At 39.6% G+C, this 8,392-nt stretch overlaps 1 pseudogene; it reads right to left on the bottom strand.

Annotated features, from left to right (window-relative positions):
• Positions 1 to 7,055, bottom strand: part of LOC101565393 — a 7,609-nt pseudogene extending 554 nt beyond the window's left edge.
• Positions 7,056 to 8,392: the final 1,337 nt, after the last annotated feature.

Genomic DNA, 8,392 nt, shown 5'->3' with positions numbered 1-8,392 from the left:
CACACACACACACACACACACACACACAAAGTGGGGAGAGTACGGAATGGGGCTGAAGTATTTACAGCAAAATATTTACAGGAACTAAGGATGGGGGAGGGTAACAGAAGGAAGGAAAAAGAAAAAATGGAAGCGAAGTTTTTGTAAATAAAGAAGGGAAAAAGGGGCCTGCAAGATAGCTCAGTGGACTAATTGCCTGCTGAGGCAAGTGCAGGCACCAGGGTTTGATCCCCAGCACCACACCACTAAGTTATTCCCTCAGGGAATAAGAACATTATCTGAAGTTTTCCAAAAACTATGGAGAAAATAGCTGCACATTGGACTGGGGAGATAGCTCAGCAGCATAAGCGCTTGCCTGGCAAGCACAAGGTCCTGAGTTCGATCCCTGGTTCCAAGGGGGGGGGGGAAGAAAATAGCTGCACAATGGATCTATTAGAAGAAATAGAACCCCATATTTGTGATGATGATGGCATTTTGATTCAGGCCCTCGATGCCAAAGGATCATCAGCAGGGAGGCATTCTGAGCAGGACGCTTCCACAGTCATGAACATGCACACAGGGAAGAGGCGGCCCTTTAGTTCTTTGGCAATGCACAGCCAGAGTGGTGGGGTCAATGAAAGTCCTAGGAAAATGGGAGGCATGCTAAAACAATTCCTGAATTATGATTCACACCTTTAACTGGTTTTCTCACATTGGTGTGGTCTGAGAAATAAGGCCTGTATGTATTTGGGTAATAACCTGTGATTGAACCTCACCACAGCTCCAGCCACTTTATATTGGTCATGTCAATCAGCACCCTGTGAGTAAGTGACACTGTTTTCATTTTATAGATAAGATGATGTAACTGTGTCAATAAGCTTCAAATACTGGAAACAAATAACAATGCTACTGCTATAACAAATAGCAGAGCTAGGATTCAAATTCAAGTCTAAATACAAAGGCTATGTGTTGCCCATCATTCTACATTTATTCTTTAGAATAAAGCCAGTGCATACCATTCTATGCCCTTCTTCCTACCTAAATAGAATGCACCAGAGATGAGAGGCTCCAGAACTGACATTAGACATGGTGGGCTAAAACTTGCTAGGGCAGTAGGTGAAAAGCACAAACCTGCACTGGGAAGTAAAAGGTAACTGACTGTAAGGAATGGGCTTAGATTTCAAAACAATCTTGTTGGACTGCACTAGTGTCTTGTGTATTAAGTTCAAATAAATTATTACAAATTATGTTTATTCCATGAGTATAGTAGTAACAATCTTACAAAAGTTTCTAGTCAGGGCCTGGGGAGATAGCTCAGCAGCATAAGCGCCTGCCTGGGAAGTGCAAGGTTCCGAATTTGATTCCTCCATACCAAAAAAAAAAGGATAAAGAGAAGCCTTACGAACCCCAAAACCTTGCCTGTCTAAGGAACCATTCAAGTGAGAGCCACACCCAGCCCATGCACACAACCTCTCCAGTGTTCCTCCTGCTGCCACTGACAGACAGCTGGATGTGGCGAATGCACTCTGCCTGCTCACCACCGCCAGAAGCAAGAACAGCAGCGCCGCTGCGCCAGGTGGTTGTCTGAATGCTTCTGGGGACACGCTTAGACCCTGGACTTTTTTTCTTAACAAGCAGTTTTTCCTTAACAAATTCTGTTCTTTAGTGAACTAGAATGAATCTTAGGTCGCCTCCTTGGATGGCAGAGCATACGTTAACTTTCCTCCTTTTTACAAACTCAGTGTTGGGCCAGGGATATAGCTCAGTGGCACAGTGCCTGCCTGGCAAGCACGAGGTCCTGAGTTTAATAAGAAGTACCAAAAATAAATACATAAAAAGAAAAGTTCAATGTTACCCATCAGTCACTAAAATAAATTTTTTCCTTTTTCTCATTCCCTTTCTTTTCCCTATTGTAGACCCTAGCTAAACCTAAAAACAATATGGTAACTTATTATACAAGTTTTCACAAGGTGCAAAATATGTTACAGATAGTTTCATAGGCTTTATTTAAGCAGTATTTTATACAATTCACTGTGAGATGTCTGCTCATAAGTTAAATACTTACCGGACTACCTTAAATGCTCTTTAAATGTTTAGGTTTAGATTGACACATGTCTTAAATATAGACAAGTTGGCCTACAAACATGAATTATTTTAATAGTTTGATTTCTACTTTATACACATTGTCTACAATATTTAAAAAATAATTTGTGGATCAGTTCATTTTATTTCTTTGTACAAAATCTGTTCACCCTGTAGCTGTTTAGGCAGGGTTTTTTTTTTTCTAGGGAAGTTTTTTTTTTGTTTGTTTTGTTTTGTTTTGTTTTGTTTTGTTTTGTTTTGTTTTGTTTGTTTTTAATTTAGGACAGGGTGTCCAGGGTCTCACTGCGTAGACAGGACTCACAGTGATCCCCGTGTTTACAGCCTCCCACGTGCTGGGATTCGGTCTCAATTGCCAGCTCAGCCCGCGTGGGTGAGGCCGGCCTGGCAAGCCCCAGGATCGAACTCCCAGCCCCTGCGTCTGCCTACACAGGCGCTCAGGCAGGGTTCTTGATGGAGGTAAAACCACACTAAGTTCCTCAGTTACCTTTGATGGCAATTTATAATCAGAGTCCAAATAGCTGTCTTACTCCTGCCCTCGGTCTTTCTTGCTTTAGTCTTCAGGTCCCATGGTCTTTCTGCTACCCCTCCTGGACTTCTGCCCCTGTGTCCTCTAGACAAACAACACTCATGTTTCTTGGTCTGGTTTCAGAGTTGGTTCTCCTTGCGCTCCGGGCACCGGGCCACGATATGGGCTCGGTCCGTTCGGCTGGGTTCCACGGACTCTTCTGTCATGCTGAGCCGCAGCCTTTCAAGCTCTGCTCTCACACGCTCAGTATTTCTCCAAACTTGGGCTGCATTTCTTTCATGCTGGATGGAAATTAAAGGCAAATTTCCATTTTCGAGGGTTTTGTTCATTGATAGCTTTTATTCCTTTCTAGCAGGTGGCTATATATTGTTTTTATCCTGGGTGATAAAGATACCGGCCATCTACTCCATCTGTGTTTGTGAACTATCACAACACAGATGGCAGTGAAGTTTCTCAGCAAAGTAGTCAACCGCTGCCTTGCTGGAGGTTTCATTTTCTTTTTCATACCAAGATAAAGATTGATCGAACTGAGAGGAAACGCTTTGTCATGTTTACTATTCTTTGAGTCCTTACAAAGACATCCATCTTATAGAATGAAATATTAGTCTTGAAATTTATTTCCAGACAGTATTTTAGATGGCTCTCCGTTAATTTTGAGAACTCCTTCTTATTCCTTTTCCTCTGTAATATTTAATTGTGGCTAAGAATCTCTTCACTACAAGAGAAACAGAACTGGGTTCAGCTAGTGCACTCCACCGAAGCATTCTCTGTACAATAGAGACTTCAAAGGTGGCCCATGTATCATCTTTTGTAGAAACAGTGTGTTTTTTTTTATTGCTAATATGTCATTAGTTAATTCGTCTTCTTCCATCTCAGGAGATATATGAATTATAATGCTACAGGCTGGTTCCTTCCTTTCTACATACACTTCAGTTAACAAATCCCCAGCCTGGGAAACTAGAGTGTCTTTCCACTTGTTGACAAAACTAACTTCTATGTTCATTTGTATGACTTGATCTTCTTTACCCTCAAATATTTCAACATAACTATTAATTAGGTCCTTGAATACATTCATTTCCCCACTAGTTTGTCCCTAGTTTGAAACAGGATGAAAACACTAAAGCCAAATAATAAGCATTAATATGATTGATTTCTGAGCATTTCTGAATCCTATAAAGGTGTTCAATTATAACTGCGATGGTTACTTGGTTGACTCCTGGAAGAATACATACAAATGCTCCAGACTTTTTCATTCTTTCCTTCTCATCTTCTGTCTCGAGACTCAGCATGTGTGAGTTCCTTAGTGAGTCACACATCGTTGATGGCAGAGAGAAAACTCCGCAGCATACCTGCCACGTCTTCAGGCTGATGCTTGCCAGCCCACAATCTGAAACTTTTTAAAATCTTTTTTATTTTTTAAAAAGAACAGAAAAGATGATAAAAGAAAAAAAAACCATTATAAATGATATAGAATTTCACTAAACAAAATGATAGGAAATCAACACTGGTTGTTATATTGCACATTGTCTTCACATTAGTTGTTCAGATTATCAGATGTAGCAGCAAAATCGGTCAAAATTATAAGAAATTAAATGGGAGAGAGAAATAAAACTTTAATCATTAACTTCTCCTTTCAATAAACTGGCAGAAATCAACAGTACAATTATCCAAACTATCCTACATATATACATACATATTTCTTTTTCCCTTTCTTCTTTCTTTTCTCCTTTCCTTCATCCCAGTTGTTCCTTCCTTTTGAACAGTTTCTTTTCCTTTCACAGTATCTTGTACCTTTCAGATTTTATTTGCTCTCTCAGGTTCCTATACTAGGGAGACAATATGATGTTTATACATGTAGGTCTGATTTATTTCACTTATGTGTATGGTCCTAGTTGCATCCATTAATTTAAAACTGCTTGCATCCTTCTTAAATTCTCTGGGAGCTCACATATGTGCAAAGGATCAACGTTCTTTTGATAAATAAATTTGCAACCCAAATCGTACTGTGTAACATGCTCTACAGCTGTTCACAATTGGGGACATACCATTTTTGCTGAGTTGCTGATCTTGTAATGCATTACCATCTGTACCTGCTGCTTTTTCACTTGCAGTATGCCAGACTGTGAAATCCAACTCAGTATGTCCATGGATGTATAATGTTCTCTCTTTTTCTACCAGGAAAAAGACATTCAGTTTTTCCCCCATTTTGAAACATTGTGCTGGTTGGTAGCTCTTGTAGTTATCTTAAAGGCATTCTGTCTTCTTGGGCTTCTTGCATGTGAAGGCAAAAATTAAAACTAGATTTATCCATAGCAAACCAACCTTTTCTCCACTGATCCAGAGCATGGCAGTCTTCATAGGAGAGATGACCAATCAAATCATAATCAACTTCTGTTGTTTTCAGCAGCAACAAAGGGGACAAAATGCTTGGCTATAGTCTCTATCCATTTTCTCTGAGCTTGAGAAGTTTCAGCTCCAAATAAAAATGCAAGCTCTGAAGGTAAGTGGGTCTCAGAGATAAAAACAGGCTCAGTATTGAAATAGAAGTCTACTTTGTGCATAGCCAGGCAGACAACTTCACTGATGTTAGTGGTGCCATTACGCATAGCCAACATTTCATAGTAACTCAGGAAGCCTCTTTCCAAAGCGTAACAGTTTTTATTTGCCTCTTCAAGTGTTTTTTTCTCTGAAGATATTTTTAGAAGCAGAAGCAGGAGCTTGATACAAAAAGTCTGAGAGAAACGTGGCTTGGGTGGGCTCTTGTTTTAGCCCTGTGTCTGAATGAATGCCATTTGTTACGGTACAGAAATTCCATTTGCAGACTGTCCAGCCTTCTTGGCCAACCGATAGGGGGTGCTGTGCATGGTTTCTGCAGCGGCACACGTAGCGTCTGCGCAGCTGAATAGCAAAGCCCTGTCTCTGGCAGGTCTGGTTTTATTAGAGCAGCACACAGAGCCTTATTTAAGTTTTCTTTGGTCAGACAGGCTACAAAAGTTTTTCTCAATTTTCCTTCTCTGTATTTCTTTCTTTCTTTTCATGTATTTGGTACAGGGTCTCACTACGCAGCTTGAACTCTGTGATCCTGCTGTTTCAGCCTCCCCAGTGCTAGGATTACAGGCGTGCTCCACAATGCCCAGTCTCAGTGGCTGGCTGATGCGGTACACAGTGCCAGGGATCAAGCCCCGGTCCCTGTGTTTGCCTAAGCAGGCACTTAGTCCTCTGAGCTACCTCACCGGCCCACCTTCTCTGTATTTCTGAGTTTTTTGTCTTTTTTACTGGCGAGCCCATATGTAAGTTTTCATCCTCTTGAAGGCTACCAGCCCCAAATCAGTTGTCCTTTTGTTTCCAGTAACAATAAGAAGCTCTACAAGTACATTGCTCCAAATGCTGGCATGCATTTTTAGGCTTCTAACTTTGGAATCTTTTGGTCCCGAAGATCTATACTGTCCTAAGCACTTCTTACAGGTGATGACAGAGATTGATGGATGGAGGCCCAGTCAGGCTCAGGGCTTCATGACCTGCACAGCTCCTACTGGACTGACTGAACCACATCTTTGCAGCTACTTCATAATCAGAGAGTTCCTGCAATCGATTATTGCCCAGCTTCAGTCTAGTCTGCCTTCTCTTTTGCCGACTCAGCTATAAAGCTGAAACTCCTATGGGGAGTGATAATTTCAAAAGACTGCTTCACAGTTTGATCCACTTGCTTTACATTTGCTGCCTTCATGGGAATTATGGTAATACCAAGTCCACTATTGAAATCCTTAAATGATGACTTTGTCAGTGGAGCTTAAAAAGCTCCCTCCAATACAGCATCCTCATGTAGCAAGCATCTTCTCAGTTTTACAGAGTCCCACACTGCTTCCTTTCTTTTTTCATTTTCATTTTCATTTAATTAATTAATTAATTAATTAATTTATTTTTTTCAGAACTGAGGATCGAACTCAGGCCCTTGCGCTGGCCAGTGAAGCGCTTATTCCACTGAGCCATCTCCCCGGCCCTCAAAGAACTGAGCTATTGGGCAGGCCCCCTGCTTCCTTTCAATACAGTTAAAAACTTTGGCTTTGTCCCCTCTCAGTTCAAGGTAGCCACGTTTCTCAGGCACAGCAGCTACTTGAGACGGGAGGCAGGACACCGTGACTTCAGTGCATCAGACAGTAGCTGAGCCAGTCATTCCTCTCCTTTTCTATTCAAACACAAAAGTTCTTGGTGTGGTAACTGCTTGAAATCTGTTGTCTCTTTGAACTGTACTGTAGGTATAGCAGAAAGGGGAATTATTCCTTTTAGTACATCTCCTTTTCATTATTGCAGTCAGAAATATTAAAGCCATCAAATTTCACCTATCTTTCTGAAACCTACGTTTTCCTTGAGGAGAGAGCTTCCCCAACCATCCTGACTTAACCTTCATTGTAGAACAGCCATAGAAATATTTAGAAGATGAAGGTTTTTTTTTTTTTTTTTTTTTTTTTTCTTTCTATATCCTGTTCTATTGTTTGAGTCAGTTTTTAGGTCAGTACTACACTATTTTAAGGCTTACAGCTTTGTAGTAGGTTTTGACGTCACATAGTATGATGCTCCAGTTTTGTGGGCTCTCTCCCCTCAAAATTCCTTTGACTGTTCAGGGTCTTCTATGGTTCTACATAAATTTTAGGATTTTCTTTTTGTCTATTTTTGTGTGAAATGTCACAAAAATCCAGTAAGTGTTGTATAAACTGAAGATTTCTTTGGTTAGTATGAAGATTTAGTAACGCTAATTCGTTCCATCCATGGATAGAGTAGATCTTTCATATTTGTTTTCTTCAGTTATTTCATTAATATTTTATACTTTCTTTATTATTATTATCTAAAGAAAATCCAAAATAATTTTTTAAAATTCATGTATTTGGTACAGAGTCTCACTACACAGCTCAGACATGTAGTGATCTTCCTGTTTTCAGGAGAATACAAAATATTTTTAAAAATTAGAAATGATACAGAACTTCCCCAAACAAAACCACAGGAATTGAACAATGGTTGTTGTATTAATGTTTTATATTTTCAAGATAAAGATATTTCACTTCTTTTGTTAAATTTATTTCTAAAGGTTTTTCTTTTCAAAAATCATCACTAATGAGATTATTTTCTTGATCTTTTTCAAGACATATGTATATGCAAGATAGTTAAGATAGCTGTACTTAGCTGGGAAGACAGCTCAGTGGCATAAGTGCCTGATTGGTATGCACAAGGTCCTGAGTTTGATCCCTCAGTACCACAGGGGGGAAAAAAGCTGTATTGCTAATTCGATTACTTCACTGAAAATAAATGTTTGTGCTTATATCATTTGATCAATTTTCATGCCCATATCTTGTAATCTGAGCAGCTACATTGAAGATAACAATAAGCAATGTGCTAACCATTGTTACTCTCCAATCTTGGTTGGAAATTTTGTACATTGTTTTTAGTGGTTCTGCTCTCTAAAATACTTTTTAAAATGCTATAGATTTTTACAGGTTGATGTTGAATTCTAAAACTATTCTGAGTTTATTAGTTCTAACAAGTTTTTCTTGGAAATTTTAAGGTTTTTTTCTGTTTTTTATGCTGTTTATAAGCAAAGACAACTGAACTTTTTCTTTGGAGTTGGATTCCTTTTATTAATTTATTTTTTATATATTTTTTATATATTTGGTTCAGGGTCTCACTATGCAGCACAGATTCCTAGTGATCTCTGGTTTTCAGCCTCGCCAGTGCTGGGATTACAGGCATGTGCCACCACACCAGGACTTGCGGGTCAGTTTAGCACACCAA

This window comes from Octodon degus, unplaced genomic scaffold (assembly GCF_000260255.1).
Source record: "Octodon degus isolate 3935 unplaced genomic scaffold, OctDeg1.0 scaffold00081, whole genome shotgun sequence".
In the NCBI taxonomy this organism is placed as follows: Eukaryota; Metazoa; Chordata; class Mammalia; order Rodentia; family Octodontidae; genus Octodon; species Octodon degus.
This window is presented reverse-complemented; position numbering and strand designations above follow the sequence as displayed.